Genomic DNA, 18,831 nt, shown 5'->3' on the forward strand with positions numbered 1-18,831 from the left:
ACTTTGGTGAAATTTTTATAACTTTTAAAACCCTTTCATAGTGTTCCAAAAACTGAGCAACTATTAATTAACATAATTGGTTTTGTTTTTCTTTTTTTTATTGTACTTTAAGTCTAGGGTACATGTGCACAACGGGCAGGTTTGTTACATATGTATACATGTGCCATGTCGGTGTGCTGCACCCATTAATTCATCATTTACATTAGGCATATCCCCTAAAGCTATCCCTCCCCACTCCCTCCAACCTCCAATAGGCCCTGGTGTGTGATATTCCCCTTCCTGTGTCCAAGTGTTCTCACTGTTCAATTCCCACCTATGAGTGAGAACATGTGGTGGTTGGTTTTCTGTTCTTGTGATAGTTTGCTGAGAATGATGGTTTCCAGCTGCACCCATGTCCCTACAAAGGACATAAACTCATCCTTTTTATGGCTGCATAGTATTCCATGGTGTATATGTGCCACATTTTCTTAATTCAGTCTGTCATTGATGAAAATTTGGGTTGGTTCCAAGTCTTCACTATTGTGAATAGTGCCACAATAAACATACGGGTGCATGTGTCTTTATAGCAGCATGATTTATAATCCTTTGGATATACACCCAGTAATGGGATGGCTGGGTCAAATGGTATTTCTAGTTCTAGATCTTGAGGAATCGCCACACTTTCTTCCACAATGGTTGAACTAGTTTATAGTCCCACCAACCGTGTAAAAGTGTTCCTATTTCTCTACATCCTCTCCAGCACCTGTTGTTCCCTGACTTTTTAATGATCGCCATTCTAATTGGTGTGAGATGGTATCTCATTGTGGTTTTGATTTGCATTTTTCTGATGGCTAGTGATGATGAGCATTTTTTCATGTGTCTGTTGGCTGCATAAATGTCTTCTTTTGAGAAGCATCTGTTCATATCCTTTGCCCACTTTTTGATGGGGTTATTTGTTTTTTTCTGGTAAATTTGTTTGAGTTCTTTGTAGGTTCTGGATATTAGCCCTTTGTCAGATGAGTGGAGTGCAAAAATTTTCTCCCATTCTATAGGTTGCCTGTTCACTCTGATGATAGTTTTGTTTTGTTTGTTTGTTTGTTTTCTGTGAAGAAGCTATTTAGTTTTATTAGATCCCATTTGTCAATTTTGGCTTTTGTTTCCATTGCTTTTGGTGTTTTAGACATGAAGTCCCTGCCCATGCCTATGTCCTGAATGTTATTGCCTAGGTTTTCTTCTAGGGTTTTTGTGGTTTTAGGTATTACATTTAAGTCATAAATCCATCTTGAGTTAATTTTTGTATAAGGTGTAAGAAAGGGATCCAGTTTCAGCTTTCTACATATGGCTAGCCAGTTTTCCCAACACTATTTATTAAATAGGGAATCATTTTCCCATTGCTTGTTTTCATCAGGTTTGTAAAAGATCAGATGGTTATAGATGTGTGGCATTATTTCTGAGGCCTCTGTTCGGTTCCATTGGTCTATATATCTGTTTTGGTATCAGTACTATGCTGTTTTGGTTACTGTAGCCTTGTAGTATAGTTTGAAGTCAGGTAGCGTGATGCCTCCAGCTTTGTGCTTTTTGCTTAGGGTTGTCTTGGCTACACAAGCTCTTTTTTGGTTCCGTATAAAATTTAAAGTAGTTTTTTCTAATTCTGTGAAGAAAGTCAATGGTAGCTTGATGGGAATAGTATTGAATCTTTAAATTACTTTGGGCAGTATGGCCATTTACAGGATATTGATTCTTCCTATGCATGAGCATGGAATTTTTAAAATTTGTTTGTGTCCTCTCTTATTTCATTTAGCAGTGGTTTGTAGTTCTCCTTGAAGGGGTCCTACACATCCCTTGTAAGTTGTATTCCTAGGTATTTTATTCTTTTTGTAGCAATTGTGAATGAGAGTTCACTAATGATTTGGCTCTCTGTCTATTATTGGTATATAGAAATGCGTGTGATTTTTGCATGTTGATTTTGTATCCTGAGACTTCGCTGAAGTTGCTTATCAGCTTAAGGAGATTTTGGGCTGAGACAATGGGGTTTTCTAAATATACAATCATGTCAACTGCAAACAGAGACAATTTGACTTCCTCTCTTCCTATTTGAATACCTTTTATTTCTTTCTCTTTCCTGATTGCCCACACCAGAACTTCCAATTATATGTTGAATAGGAGTGGTGAGAGAGGGCCTCCTTTTATTGTTCAGGTTTTTGAAGGGAATGCTTCCAGCTTCTGCCCGTTCAGTATGATAGCAACTGTGGGTTTTTCATAAATAGTTCTTAGTATTTTGAGATGTGTTCCATCAATATCTAGTTTATTGAGAGTTTTTAGCATGAAGGGCTGTTGAATGTTAGTGAAGGCCTTTCTGCATCTATTGAGAAAATCATGTGGTTTTTGTCATTGGTTCTGTTTATGTGATGGATTACTTTTATTGATTTGCATATGTTCAACCAGCCTTGCATCCCAGGAATGATGCGAACTGATCGTGTTATATAAGCTTTCTGATGTGTCACTCGATTGGGTTTGCCAGTATTTTATTGAGGATTTTTGCATCGGTGTTCATCAGGGATATTGGCCTGAAATTTTCTTTGTGTGTGTGTGTGTCTCTGCCAGGTTGTGTTGTCCGGATGATGCTGACCTCATAAAATGAGTTAGGGAGGAGTACTCCCTTTTTTTCTATTGTTTGTAATAGTTTCAGAAGGAATGGTACCTGCTCCTCTTTGTACCTCTGGTAGAAATCGGCTGTGAATCCTTCTGGTCCTGGGGTTTTTCTGGTTGGTAGGCTATTAGTTACTGCCTCAATTTCAAAAATGTGTTATTGGTCTATTCGGGGATTCAACTTCTTCCTGGTTTATTCTTGGGGGGGGGTGTTTGTGTTCAGGAATTTATCCATTTCTTATAGATTTTCTAGTTTATTTGCATAGATGTGTTTCTAGTATTCTCCAATGGTAGTAGGTATTTCTGTGTGATCAGTGCTGATATTTCCGTTATCATTTTTTATTGTGACTATTTGATTCTTCTCTCTTTTCTTCTTTATTAGTCTGCCTATCAATCTATTTCATTAATGTTTTCAAAAAACCAGCTCCTGGATTCATTGATTTTTGAAGGGTTTTTCATGTCTCTTTCTCCTTCAGTTCTCCTCTGATCGTAGTTATTTCTTGTCTTCTGCTAGCTTTTGAATTTGCTCTTGCTTCTCTAGTTCTTTTAATTGTGATGTTGGGTGTGAATTTTAGATCTTTCCTGCTTTCTCCTGTGGGCATTTAGTGCTATAAGTTTCTCTCTACACTGCTTTAGCTGTGTCCCAGAGATTCTGGCACATTGTGTCTTTGTTCTCATTGGTTTTAAAGAATTTATTTATTGTGCCTTCATTTTGTTATTTATCCAATAGTCATTCAGGAGCAGGTTGCTCAGTTTCCTGTAGTTGTGTGGTTTTGAGTGACTTTCTTAATCCTGAGTTCTAATTTGATTGCACTGTGGTCTAAGTGACTGTTTGTTAAGATCTCCATCATTTTACATTTGCTGAGGAGTGTTTACTTCCAAATATGTGGTCAATTTTAGAATAAGTGTGATGTGGTGCTCAGAAGAATGTATATTCTGTTGATTTGTGGTGTAGATTTCTATAGATGTCTATTAGTTCTGCTTGGTCCAGAGCTGAGTTCAGGTCCTGAATATCCTTGTTAATTTTCTGTCTCATTGATCTGTTTAATATTGACAGTGAGGTGTTAAAGTCTCCCACTATTATTGTGTGGGAGTCTTAGTCTCTTTTTAGGTCTTTAAGAACTTGCTATATCAATCTGGGTGCTCCTCTATTGGGTGCATATATATTTAGGATAGTTAGCTCTTCTTGTTGCATTGATCCCTTTACCATTATGTAATGCCCTTCTTTGTCTTTTTTTTTTTTTTAGTCTTTGTTGGTTTAAAGTCTGTTTTATCAGAGACTAGGATTGCAACCCCTGCTTTTTTTTTTTTTTTTTTTTTTTGCTTTCCATTAGCTTGTTAAATCTTCCTCCATCTCCTTATTTGAACCTATGTGTGTCTTTGCATGTGAGATGGGTCTCCCCCGAATACAGCACACCAATGGGTCTTGACTATTTATCCAATTTTCCCATCTGTGTCTTTTAATTGGGGCATTTAGCCCATTTACATTTAAGGTTAATATTGTTATGTGTGAATTTGATTCTGTCATTATGATGCTAGCAGGTTATTTTGCCCATTAGTTGATGCAGTTTCTTCATAGTGTCGATGGTCTTTACAATTTGGTATGTTTTTACAGTGGATGGTGCCTGTTGTTCCTTTCCATATTTAGTGCTTTCTTCAGGAGCTCTTGTAAGGCAGGCCTGGTGGTGGCAAAATCTCTCAGGATTTGCTTGTCTGTAAAGAATTTTACTTCTCCTTCACTTATGAAGCTTATTTTGGCTGGATGTGAAATTCTGGGTTGAAAATTCTTTTCTTTAACAGTGTTGAATATTTGCCCCCACTGTTCTGGCTTGTAAGGTTTCTGCAGAGAGATCCACTATTAGTCTGATGGACTTCCTTTTGTGGGTAACCCCAACTTTCTCTCTGGCTGGCCTTAACATTTTTTTCTTCATTTCAACCTTGGTGAATCTGATGATTATGTGTTTTGGGGTTGCTCTTCTCGAGGAGTATCTTTGTGGTGTTCTTTGTATTTCCTGAATTTGAATGTTGACCTGTCTTGCTAGGATAGGGAAGTTCTCCTGGACAATATCCTGAAGAGTGTTTTCCAACTTGGTTCCATTCTCCCTGTCACTTTCAGGTACACCAATCAAACATAGATTTTATCTTTTCACATAGTCCCATATTTTTTGGAGGCTTTCTTTATTACTTTCACTCTTTTTTCTCTAACCTTGTCTTCTCATTTTATTTCATTGAGTTGATCTTCAATCTCTGATATACTTTCTTCTGCTTGATCAATTCGGGTATTGATAGTTGTGTATGCTTCACGAAGTTCTTGTGCTGTGTTTTTCAGCTCCATCAGGTCATTTATGTTCTTCTCTAAACTGGTTATTCTAGTAAGCAATTCCTCTTACCTTTCCTCAAGGCTCTTACCTTCCTTGCATTGGGTTGCATCATGCTCTTCTAGCTCAGAGGAGTTTGTTATTACCCACCTTCTGAAACCTACTTCTGTCAATTCATCAAACTCCTTCTCTGTCCAGTTTTGTTACCTTGTTGGCGAGGAATTGTGATCTTTTGGAGGAGAAGAGGCGTTCTGGTTTTTGAAATTTTCAGTTTTTTTGTGCTGGTTTTTCCTCATCTTCATGGATTTATCTACATTTTGTCTTTGATGTTGGTGACCCTTGGATGGGGTTTCTGTTTTGATGTCATTTTTGTTGTTGATGATGCTGTTTCTTTCTGTTTGTTAATTTTCCTTCTAATAGTCAGGACCCTCTGCTGTAGGTCTGCTGGAGTTTGCTGGAGATTCACTCCAGACCCTGTTTGCCTGGGTATCACCAGCACAGACTACAGAAGAGCAAAGATTGCTGCCTGTTCCTTCCTCTAGAAGCTTTGTCCCAGAGTGGTACCTGCCACATGCCAGCCAAAGCACTCTTGTATGAGGTGTCTGTCGATCCTTGTTTGGAGGTGTCTCCCAGTCAGGAGGCACGTGGGTCAGGGAACAACTTGAGAAGGCAGTCTGTCCCTTAGCAGAGCTCTAGCACTGTACTGGGAGATCTGCTACCCTCTTCAGTGCCAGCAGGCAGGAACTTTTAAGTCTGTTGATGCTGCACCCACAGCCACCCCTTCTCCCAGGTGCTCTGTCCCAGCGAGATGGGAGTTTTATCTATAAGCCCTTGACTGAGGCTGCTGTTTATCTTTCAGAGATTCCCTTCCCAGAGAGAAAGAATCTAGAGAGGCTGTCTGGCTACAGCCGCTGTGCTGAGCTGCAGTGGGTTTCACCCAGTTTGAACTTTCCAGTGGCTTTGTTTACACTGTGAGGGGAAAACTGCCTACTGAATCTTCAGTAATGGTGGACACTCCTCCCCCAACCAAGATCAAGTGATCCAGGTCGACTTCAGACTGCTGTGCTGGAAGTGAGAATTTCAAGCCAGTGGATCTTAGCTTGCTGGGTTCCATGGGGGTGGGATCCATTGCGCAAGACCACTTGACTCCCTGGCTTCCGCCCTTTTTACAGGGGAGTGAAATGTTCTGGCTGGCTGGCATTCCACTCACCACTGGGATATAAAAACAACTCCTGCAGCTAGCTCATGTCTGCCCAAACGGCTACCCAGTTTTGTGCTTGAATCCCAGGGCTCTGGTGGTATAGGCACCTGAGGGAATCTGCTGGTCTGCGGGTTGCAAAGACCATGTGAAAAGTGTTGTATCTGGGCTGGAGTGCACCATCCCTCATGGCACAGTCCCTCAGGGCTTCCTTTGGCTAGGGGAGGGAGTTCCCTGACCCCTTGCACTTCTCAGGTGAGAAGACACCCCACCCTGCTTCAGCTCACCCTGTGCGGTCTACACGCACTGTCTATCCAGTCCCAGTGAGATGAGTTGGATATTTCAGTTGGAAATGCAGAAATCACCTGTCTTCTGTGTTGATCTCAATGAGAGCTGCAGACCAGAGCCGTTCCTATTCAGCCATCTTGCCAGCCAGCAGATTTGCCCCTTTTTTAATGAGGTCATTTGTTTTTTGCTTGTTATTTATGTTCATTATATGTTCTGGATATTACATCTTCATTGGATTCGTAATTTCCAAATATTTTCTCCAATTCTGTAGGTTTTCTGCTTACTCTGTTGATAGTTCCTATTGCTGTGTAGAAGCTCTTTAGTTTAATTAGGTCCTATTTGTCAAATTTTGTTTTTGTTGCATTTGTTTTTGGCATCTTCATCATGAAATCTTTGCCTGTTCTTATGTCCAGAATGGTATTGCCTAGCTTCTCTTTCAGGGTGTTTATAGTTTTGGGTTTTAATTGTAAGTCTTTAATCCATCTTGAGATAATTTTTGTATATGGTTTAAGAAAGGAGTCCAGTTTCAATCTGCATATGGCTAACCAGTTATCACAGCACCATTTATTGAATAGGGAGTCATTTCCCCATTGCTGGCTTTTGTTGACTTTGTCAAAGGTGAGATGATTGCAGGTCTGTGGCACTGTTCTTTGGCTCTCTATTCTGTTCCATTGGTCTATGTGTCTGCTTCTGTACAAGTACTGTGCTGTTTTGGTTACCGTAGTTTTGTGGTATAATTTGAAGTTTGGTGGTATGATGCCTAGTATGATGCCTCGTATGATGCCTCCTGCTTTATTCTTTTTCCTTAGGATTGCCTTGGCTGTTCGGGATCTTCCTTCACTCCATATAAATTTTAAGATAACGTTTTCTAATTCATGAAAAATGTCATTGATAGTTTGATATAAATAGCATTGAATCTGTAAATTGCTTTCAGCAGTATGACCATTTTAACAATATTGATTCTTCCTATCCATAATCTTGGAATGGTTTTCCATTTGTTTACGTCATCTCTGATTTTATTGAGCAGTGTTTTGTAGTTCTCATTGTAGAATATTTTCACCTCCCTGTTATCTGTATTCCTAGCTATTTCATTCTTTTCATGGCAATTGTGAAAGCAACTGTGTTTTTGATTTGGCTCTCAGTTTGGATGTTGTTGTACAGAAATGCTACTGAATTTTGTGCATTAATTTTGTACCTGAAATGTTGCTGGAGCTGTTTATCAGCTTAAGGAGCTTTTGGGAAGACACTATGGGGTTTTCTAGGCATAGAATCATATAATCTACAGAAATAATTTACTACATTTCACCTTTTGCGGATGTCATTTATTTATTTCTTTTGTCTGGTTGCTCCAGCTAGGACACTTAGTTCCATAGTGAATAAGAATGGCAAGAGTGGGCATCTGTGTCTTGTTCCAGTTTTCAAGGAGAATGCTTCCAAATTTTGCCCATTCAGTATGATGTTGACTGTGGATTTGTCATAAATGTCTCACTGTTTTCAAGTATGTTCCTTCAATGCCTAGTTTGTTAGGGGTTTCTAACATAAATAGATGTTAAATTTTATCAAAATTCTTTTCTACATCTGTTTAAATATCATGTGGTGTTTGTATTTAGTTCTGTTTATGTGGTGAATCAAGTTTATTGATTTTTGTATGTTGAAACAAGCTTGCATCCCAGAGGTTAAGTCTACTTGATTGTGCTGGGTTAGATTTTTGATGTGCTGCTAGATAAGTTTTGCTCTACTTTGTTAACAATTTTTGGATTACTGTTAATCAATGATAGTGGACTGTAGTTTCCTTTTTATGTTGTGTCTTTGCCAGGTTTTCTTATCAAGATGATTCTGACCTCTTAGAATGAGTTAGGGGGAGTTCCTAGTCCTCAATTTTTGGGGGATAGTTTCAGTAGGAATAGTACCAGCTCTTCTTGGTACAGCATGTTGAATTCAGCTGTGAATTCATCTGGTCCTTGACTTTTTATGGTTGGTAGGGTTTTTATTACTGATTCAATTTCAGAATTAACTATTGGTTTGTACAGGGATTCAATTTCTTCCTTGTTCATTCTTGGTAGCTTGTATGCTTCCAAGAATTTATCAATTTATTCCAGGCTTTCTAGATCGTGTGCAAAGAGGTGTTCATAGTAGCCTCTGAGGGGTTTTTTGTTTTTATTTTTGTTTTTGTTTTCGTTTTTGTTTTTTTTTTGTATTTTTGTGGGGTCAGTGGTAACATCCCTTTATCATTGTTGATTGTGCTTATTTGGATTTTCTCTTTTTTGCTTTATTAATCTAGCTAGTGGTATATATATCTTGTTTACTCATTCAAAAAACAAGTCCTGGACTTGTTGATGTTTTATATGCTTTTTTTTTTGTCTCAATTTCCTTCAGTTCAACTCTAATTTTGGTTATTACTTGTCTTATGTTATCTTTGGAGTTGGTTTGCTCTTGTTTCACTAGTTCCTCTAGGTGTGATGTTAGGTTTTTAATTTGAGATCTTTCAAACTGTTACGTGTGGTCATTTAGCACTATAAATTTCCCTCTTAAAGCTGCTTTAGCTGTGTCCCAGAAATTCTGGCATGATGTATCTTTGTTCTCATTAGTTTCAAATAATTTATTTCTGCCTTGATTTCATTGTTTGTCCAAAAGTCACTCAGGAGCACATTGTTTAATTTCTATGTAATTTTATAGTTTTGAGTGACTTTTTAGTATTAATTTCAATTTATATTATGCTGTAGTCCAAGACTGTAGTTAGTATGATTTTTTTTTATTGGCTGGAAATTATTTCGTGGTCAATTGTGTGGTTGATTTTAAAGCATGTGCAATGTGCACATGAGAAGTCTGTATATTCTATTGTTTTTGGGTGGAGAGTTCTGTAGGTGTTTTTTTCGTCCATCTGGCCAAGCATCAAGTTCAGATTCCAAATACATTTGTCAATGTTCTGCCTCAATGATCTGTCTAATACTATCAGTGGAGTGTTGAAGTTTCTGACTATTATTGTGTGGTCATCTACGTCTTTTCATAGGCCTCTAAGAGCTTAATGTATGAATCTCTATGCTCCTGTGTTGGATGCATATATATTTAGGGTAGGTCTTCCTGTTGAATTGAGCTCTTTACCATTATGTAATGCCCTTCTTTGTCTTTTTTGATCTTTGTTGGTTTATAGCCTGTTCTCTATGCAATTAGAATAGCAATCCCTGCTTTGTTCTGTTTTCCATTTGCTTGGTAGATTTTTCTCCATCTCTTTACTTTGAGTCTATGGGTGTCAATGCATGTGAGATGGGTCTCTTGAAGACAGTGTACTGTTGGGGATTGTTTCTTTATCCAACTTGCTCTTGGAGCCTTTTAATTGGTACATTTTGCTAATTTATATTCAAGGTTAATATCAGATTAAATGTGCAGATTTAATCCTGTTGTCATGTTAGTAGCTGGTTATTATGTAGACTTGATCTTGTGGTTGCTTTATAGTGTCATTGGTCTATGTGTTTTTGTGGTGCCTGGTATTGGTCTTTTATTTCCATATTTGGCACTCCCTTAAGGACTTCTTGTAAGGCAGGTCTGGTGGTGATGAATTCCCTTAGCATTTGCTTTTCTGAAAAGGATCTTATTTCTCCTTCACTTATGAAGTTTAATTAGGCAGATATAAAACTCTTGGTTAGAATTTATTTTCTTTAAGAATAATGAATGTAGGCCCCCAATCTCTTCTGACTTGCAGGGTTCCTGCTGAAAGGTCTGCTGTTAGCCTGATGGAGTTCCCTTTATAAATGAACTGCCCCTTCTCTCTAGCTGCCTTTTACATTTTTTCTTTCATATCAACCTTGGAGAATTGGATGACTGTGTGTCTTGGGAATGGTTGTTTCATATAGTATCTTGTACAGAGGGGTTCTCTACATTTCCTGAATTTGAATATTGGCTTCTCTAGCAAGGTTGGATAAATTTTTATGGGAGAGGTTTTGTTCACTCTTCTTTAATCTTTTTTCTTTATTGTTGTTTGACTGACTTATTTTGAACTAGTCCTTGAGCTCAGATACTTTCATCGGCTTGATCAATTCTGCTGTTAATACTTGTGATTGTATTCTGTTAGTCTTGATGTGAGTTTTTCAGCTCTATCACATCAGTTTGGCTCTTTCTTAAAATGGTCATTTTGTCTATCATCTCCTATATCATTATACTTGGATTGGGTTTACACTTCTAAATCTCAATGATCTTCATTCCTATCCATATTCTGAATTCGATTTCTGTCATTTCAGCCATTTCAGCCTAGTTAAGAACCATTGCTGGAGAACTGGTGCAGTTGTTTGGAAATAAGAAGATACTTTGGCTTTTTGAGTTGGCAGAGTTCTTGTGCTGGTTCTTTCTTATCTGTTTGGGTTGATGTTCCTTCAATCTTTACAGTTGCTGGCTTTAGGAAAAAAATTTTTTTTTTGTTTTGCTTTTATTTTCTTTAATGCCTTTGGGGGTTTGAATGTGATAGAAGGTGAATTCAGTTGACTTGTTTCCTTTCTGGAACATTTTGAGAGGTCAAGGCTCAGCTCAGTACTCTTGGGCTGTGTGCACTAACTCTGGGGAGCTGATATCAAGCCCCTTGCTTTGTTCTCTGGCCCCTCAAGGTTAAGAATCTGCTGTGCTGGAGGGGTCCAGTTGCTCCTGGGCCCCTAGTCACAGCACTCTGATGGGTGGCACCAGCCAAAGCACTCTCTTGGAATGGTGGCAGTGTGATCTATGCCTGTTAACACATGCCAGCAGCAGCAGTACTGTGAGATCCACGTGCATTGGCTGGGGTGGGGTACTGGAAGGAGTGGGACTGCAGCTTTCCTGAATGTGTTTACACTACCAGTAGTTGCAACAGTGGCAGTGGAGACAAGGCTGACAATCTCCACACATACACTTGCAGTGGCAAAGATGATGGTACAGGGGTTTAGGGTAATGTATTCTTTTTTTTCTTGATAAATCTCACTCATTGTTCAGTCATTAATTTATCTTCTCAGAAAACAAGCTTATGCTTTGTTGAAAATCCCTACTCTTTGTTTCTATTTTATTAATTTTATTTTTATTTTCATTATTTATTTACTTCTACTTACTTGGGATTAATTTGTTCTTTTTTAATTTTTGTGGGTACATATTAGGTGTATATATTTATGGAGTACATGAGATGTGCTGATACAGGCATGCAATGTGAAATAAGCACATTAGGGGGTATTCACTTTCTCAATAATTTTCAAGGTATTGCCTTGCCCTTTGAGTTACAGTCCAATTACATACTTTAAGTTACTCTAAAACATACAGTTGTCATTGACTATAGTCCTGCTACTGTGTTATCAAATAGATCTTATTCATTCTTTCTATTTTTTTGTACCCATTAACCATTACCACTCCCACCTCCCCATCCATGACCCCATTATACTTCCCATCTTCTGGTAACCATCCTTCTACTCTCTATGTCCATGAGTTCAATTGTTTTGATTTTTAGATCCCACAGATGAATGAGAACACACGATGTTTGTCTTTCTGTTCCTTCCTTATTTCACTTAACATAAAGATTTCCACTTCCATTCATGTTGTTGCAAATGACTGGATCACATTCTTTTTTTTATAGCTGAATAGTACTTTATTGTGTATATGTACCGCATTTTTTATCCATTTATCTACTGCTGGACACTTAGGTTGCTTCCAAATCTTGGCTATTGTAAACAGTGCTGCAACAAACACAGGAGTGCAGATATCTCTTTTATATATTTATTTCCTTTCTTTTGGGTATACACACAGGAGAGGGATTCCTGGATTCTATGGTAGCTCTATTTTTAGTTTTGTGAGAAACATTCAACTGTTCTTCATAAAGGTTGTAGTAATTTACATTCCCACCAACAGTGTACAAATATTCCCTTTTCTGCATGTCCTTGCCAGCATTTGTTGTTGCCTGCGTTTTTGATATAAGCCATTTTAACTAGACCAAATTGGTATCTCATTGTGGTTTAGATTTGCATTTCCTTGATAGTAAATGATGTTGAACACCTTTTCATATGTCTGTTTGCCATTTGTAGGTTTTTCTAAAGAAATATCTAGTCAAATATTTGCCCAATTTTATTAGATATTTAGAATTTTTAGTATAGAGTTGTTTCAGTTATTTATATATTCTGGTTATTAATCCCTTGTCAGATGGGTGGTTTGCAAATATTTTCCCCCATCCTGTGGGTTGTCTCTTCACTTTGTTGATTGTTTTCTTTGCTGCACAGAAGCTTTTTAACTTAGTGTGATCCCCTTTGTCCATTTTTGCTTTGGTTGCCTGTGCTTGTGGAGTATTGCTCAAGAAATCTTTGTCCAGGCCAATGTCCTGGAGATTTTCCCCAATGTTTCCTTGTGGAAGTTGCATACTTTGAGGTATTAAAGTCTTAAATCCACTTCGATTTGATTTTTGTATATAGTTGTAGATAGGGCTCTATTTTCATTCTTCTGGTTATGGATATCCAGTTTTGCCAGCACCACTTATTGATGAAACATTTTCTCCAGTGTGTGTTTTTAGACCTTTGTCAAAATGAGTTAACTGTAGGTGTGTAGATTTTTTTCTGGGATCTTTATTCTGTCCCTTTGGTCTCTGTGTCTGTTTTTATGTGAGTTTCATGCTGTTTTCATTATTATATCTCTGTAGTATAACTTGAAATTAGGTAATGTGATTCCGCCAGTTTTTTTCCTTTTACTTAGAATAGCTGCAGCTATTCTGGGCCTTTTGTGGTTCCATTGAAGCTTAAGATTGTTTTTTCTATGTCTGCGAAGAGTGTCATTGATATTTTGATAGGGATTGCATTGAATCTGTAGCTTGCATTGGTTCATATGGACATTTCAACAATATTGATTCTTCCAATTCATGAACACGGAATACTTTTATATTTTTCAGTGTCCTCTTCAATTTCTTTCATTAGTGCTTTACAGCTTTCATTATAGAGATCTTTCACTTATTTTGGTAATTCCTCATATTTAATTTTATTTTTGGCTATTGTAAATGGGATTACTTTTTTATTTCTTTTTCATGTCATTCACTGTTGGTGATAGAAATGCTACTGACTTTTGTATGCTGATTTTGTATCCTGTGACTTTACTAAGTTTGTTTATCAGTTCTAATAGTTTTCTTGTGGAGTCTTTAGGTTTTTTCAAATAGAAGATTATATCATCTGTAAACAAGGATAATTTGACTTCTTCATTTTCATTTTGGATTTTCATTAGTCTGATTGCTCTAGCTAAGACTTCAATAAGATGTGGAGTAATAGTAGTGACAGTGGGCATCCTGGTCATGTTTCAGATATTAAAGGAAAGGCTTTCACTTATTTCTCATTCAGTACGATACTAGCTGCGGGTCTGTCGTATATGTCTTTTATTGTGTTTAAGTATGTTATTTCTATACCCAGTTTTGTAAGCGTTTTTATTATAAAAAATGTTGAAGCTTATCAAAACCTTTTCAGCATCAGTTTAAATGATTATATGAATTTTATTCTTCATTCTGTTGATATGATGTATCACATTGATTGATTTGCATATGTTGAACCATCGTTACATCCCAGGGACAAATTCCACTTGGTCATGATGAATGATCTTTCTAATGTATTGTTGAATTTAGTTTGGTAGTATTTGACTGAGAATTTTTCATCAATATTCCTAAGAGATACTGGTCTGTAGTTTTGTTTATTTGTAGGTGTCTTCGTCTGAGTTTTGTATCAGGGCAATACTGGCCTTGTATAATGAGTTTTGAAATATTACCTCTTCCTCTATTGTTTGGAGTAAGATTGGGATTCATTCTTCTTTAAATGTTTGGTAATATTTCAGCTATGAAGCCATAGGTCCTGGAATATTTTTAGCAGAAGATTTTATTATGGCTTCATTCTCGTTACTTGTTAATTGGCGGCAGATTTCGGATTTCTCCCTGGTTCAATCATGATAGATTCAATGGATCTAGGAACTTGTCTGTTTTAGATTTTCCAATTTATTGGCATATTGTAGGTCACAGCAGCCATTAACGATACTTTGAATTTCTGCAGTATCAGTTGTTATGTCTCCTTTTTCAGTTCTGATTTTATTTGAATATTTTCTCTCTTTTGTTACTTAGTTTATTTAAATGTATGTCAATTTTGTTAAATTTTCAAAAAAAAACCCCACAACTTTTTGATTTATCTAGTCTTCATTTTATTTCAACCTCATATTTCTGCTCTGATCATTATTTTTTTCCCACACTAGTTTGGGGTTTGGTTTTCTCTTGTTTGTCTAGTTCTTTAAGATGTATCATTAGATCACTCATTTGAAGTTTTTTCTCTCTTTTGATGTAGGCACTTATAGCTATAAACTTTCCTCTTAGTACTGCTTTTGTTGTATCCCATGGGTTTTGGCATGTGTGTTTCCATCATTGTTTGTCTCAAGACATTTTTAAAATTTTCTCTTTTTTATTTATTTATTTTTCATTATACTTTAAGTTCTAGGGTACACATGCACATGTGCAGGTTTGTTACATATGTATACATGTGTCATGTTGGTGTGCTGCACCCATTAACTCATCATTTACATTGGCTATATCTCCTAATGCTATCCCTCCCCACTCCCCCCACCCCACGACAGGCCCCCATGTTTGATTCCCCTTCCTGTGTCCAAGTGTTCTGACTGTTCAATTCCCACCTATGAGAGAGAACATGTAGTGTTTGGTTTTCTGTTCTTACGATAGCTTGCTGAGAATGATGGTTTCCAGCTGCATCCATGTCCCTACAAAGGACATGAACTCATCCTTTTTATGGCTGCATAGTATTCCATGGTGTATATGTGCCACATTTTCTTAATCCAGTCTGTCATTGATGGACATTTGGGTTGGTACCAAGTGTTTGCTATTGTGAATAGTGCCACAATAAACATACGTGTGCATGTGTCTTTATAGCGGCATGATTTAAAATCCTTTGGGTGTATACCCAGTAATTGGATGGCTGGGTTAAATGGTATTTCTAGTTCTAGATCCTTGAGGAATCACCACGCTGTCTTCCACAATGGTTGAACTAGTTTATAGTCCCACCAACAGTGTAAAATTGTTCCTATTTCTCCATATCCTCTCCAGCACCTGTTGTTTCCTGACTTTTTAATGATCGCCATTCTAACTGGTGTGAGATGGTATCTCATTGTGGTTTTGATTTGCATTTCTCTGATGGCCAGTGATGATGAGCATTTTTTCATGTGTCCGTTGGTTACATAAATGTCTTCTTTTGAGAAGTGTCTGTTCATATCCTTTGCCCACTTTTTGATGGGGTTGTTTGATTTTTTCTTGTAAATTTGTTTGAGTTCTTTGTAGGTTCTGGATATTAGCCCTTTGTCAGATGAGTGGAGTGCAAAAATTTTCTCCCATTCTGTAGGTTGCCTCTTCACACTGATGGTAGTTTCTTTTGCTATGCAGAAGCTCTTTAGTTTAATTAGATCCCATTTGTCAGTTTTGGCTTTTGTTCATTGCTTTTGGTGTTTTAGACATAAAGTTCTTGCCCATGCCTATGTCCTGAATGGTATTACCTAGGTTTTCTTCAAGGGTTTTTATGGTTTTAGGTAAATATTTAAGTCTTTAATCCATCTTGAATTAATTTTTGTATAAGGTGTAAGGAAGGGATCCAGTTTCAGCTTTCTACTTATGGCTAGCCAGTTTTCCCAGCACCATTTATTAAATAGGGAATCCTTTCCCCATTTCTTGTTTTTCTCAGGTTTGTCAAAGATCAGATGGTTGTAGATATGTGTTATTATTTCTGAGGGCTCTGTTCTGTTCCATTGGTCCATATCTCTGTTTTGGTACCAGTACCATGCTGTTTTGGTTACCATAGCTTTGTAGTATAGTTTGAAGTCAGGTAGCGTGATGCCTCCAGCTTTGTTCTTTTGACTTAGGATTACCTTGGCAATGTGGGCTCTTTTTTGTTTCCATATGAACTTTAAAGTAGTTTTTCCCAATTCTGTGAAGAAAGTCTTTGGTAGCTTGATGGGGATGCCATTGAATTTATAAATTGCCTTGGGCAGTATAGCATTTTCACAATATTGATTCTTCCTATCCATTAGCATGGAATGTTCTTCCATTTGTTTGTGTCCTCTTTTATTTCATTATGCAGTGGTTTGTAGTTCTCCTTGAAGAGGTCCTTCACATCCCTTGTAAGTTGGATTCCTAGGTATTTTATTCTCTTTGAAGCAATTGTGAATGGGAGTTCACTCATTATTTGGCTCTCTGTTTGTCTGTTATTGGTGTATAAGAATGCTTGTGAGTTTTGCACATTGATTTTCTATTCTGAGACTTTGTTGAAGTTGCTTATCAGCTTAAGGAGATTTTGGGCTGAGACGATGGGGTTTTCTAAATATACAGTCACTGATCCACTGGTCATCCAGGAGCATATTGTTTAATTTCCATGTATTTGTATGTTTCCAAAATTCCTGTTGTTATTAATTTCTAGTTTTATTCCATTGTGTTTAGAAAAGATGTGCAGTATTATTTCAGTTTTTAAAAATATTTTAAGACTTGTTCTATGACCTAATATACGGACTATGCTTGAGAATGATTTTTGTGGTGAGGAAAAGAACGTGTACTCTGAAGCTCTTGAATGAAATGTTCTCTAAATATCTATTAGATCCATTTGGTCTATAGTTCAGATTAAGTCCAAGGTTTATTTGTTGATTTTTCTGTCTGGAAGATCTATCCAATGCTGAATGTCAACTGTTGAGGTCTCCAGCTATTGAGGTCTTAAGCTATTATTGTATTGGGGTCTATCTCTCTCTTTAGCTCTAATAATATTTGCTTTATATATCTGGGTGCTCCAGTGTTGGGTGCATATATATTTACAATTAGTATATCTTCTAGATGGATGATCCCCTTATAATTATATGGTGACCTTCTTTGTCTCTTATAGTTTGTATCTTGAAATCTATTTTGTCTGATATGAGAATTGTGACTCCTGCTCTTTTTTGGTTTCCAGTGGCATGGAATACCTTTTTTCTATCCCTCTATTTTCCATTCATGAGTGTCTTTATTGGTGAAGTGGGTTTTTTGTAGGCAACAGACCAATGGGTCTTGTTTTTTATTTATTCAGTGAGTTTATGCCTTTCAATTGGAGAGTTTAGTCCATTTACACAGAAAGTTATTATTGATAGGTAACTCAAGTTACAATTGATAACTTACTCTTGCCTTTCTGTTATATGTTTTCTCATTGTTTTATGATCTTCTCTTCCTTCTTTCTTGTCTTCCTGCCTTTCTGTAGTGAAGATGATTTTCTCTGGTGATATGATTTAGTTTCCTGCTTCTTTATTTTTTGTTTATCCATTGCATGTTTTTTGCTCTGAGGTTACCATGAGGCTTCCAAATACTATCTCATAACCCATTATTTTAACTTAATAAAAACTTAACTTCGTTTGCATAAACAAACAAGCAAAAAAAAACACTAATACACACTATACATCTTAACTTATTTCCCTCACTTTTTAACATTTTGTTGTTTCTATTTATATCTTATTGTACTGGTTATGCCTTAAAAAGTTGTCGTGGTTATCATTTTTGATTGACTTATCTTTGAGTCTTCCCACTTAGGATAAGAGTATTTTATGTACCACAATTATAAAGTTACAAAATTCTTTATTTCTCTGTGTACTTACTATTACCAGTGAGTTTTGTACCTCCGGTTGACTATTTATTGCTCATTAATGTCTTTTTCTTTCTGAATGAATTACTCCCTTTAACATTTCTTGTAAGAGAGGTCTGGTGTTGATGAAATGTTTCAGCTATTGTTTATCTGGGAAAATCTTTATTTCTCATTCATGCTTGAAGGATGTTTTGCCAAATTTACTATTCTAAGGTAAAGAATTTTTTTTTTCCTTCAGCACTTTAAATACGTCATGCCACTCTCTCCTGGCCTGTAAGGTTTCCACTGAAAAGTCTCCTCAATGCCTAGACAGATTTGTTGGAATTCTATTGTATGTTCTTTGTCTCTGTTGCTTGATGCTTTTAGGATCCTTTCTTTATCCTTTTTTTTGGGGGGGGGGATTTGATTATTACATGCCTTGTGGTAGTCTTTGAGTTAAATCTGCTTGGCCTTATATATTCTTCTTCTTGTACCTGGATGTTGATATATTTCTCTAGGTTTGGGGAGTTCTCTGTTATTTTCCCTTTGAATGAACTTTCCACTCCCATCTCTTTCTATACCTCTTCTTTAAGCCCAATAACTTAGATTTGCCCTTTTGAGGTTACTATCTGGATCCCATAGATGTGCTTCATTGTTTTTTATTTTTTCATTGTCTCCTTTGACTGTGTATTTTCAAATAACCTGTTTTTAGCTCACTAATTCTTTCTTTGGCTTGATTCATTCTGCTTTTAAAGGACTTCGATGCATTCTTCAGTATGCCAATTGCATTTTTCAGCTCCAGGATTTCTGTTTG

Source organism: Macaca thibetana, chromosome X (genome assembly GCF_024542745.1).
Source record: "Macaca thibetana thibetana isolate TM-01 chromosome X, ASM2454274v1, whole genome shotgun sequence".
In the NCBI taxonomy this organism is placed as follows: domain Eukaryota; kingdom Metazoa; phylum Chordata; class Mammalia; order Primates; family Cercopithecidae; genus Macaca; species Macaca thibetana.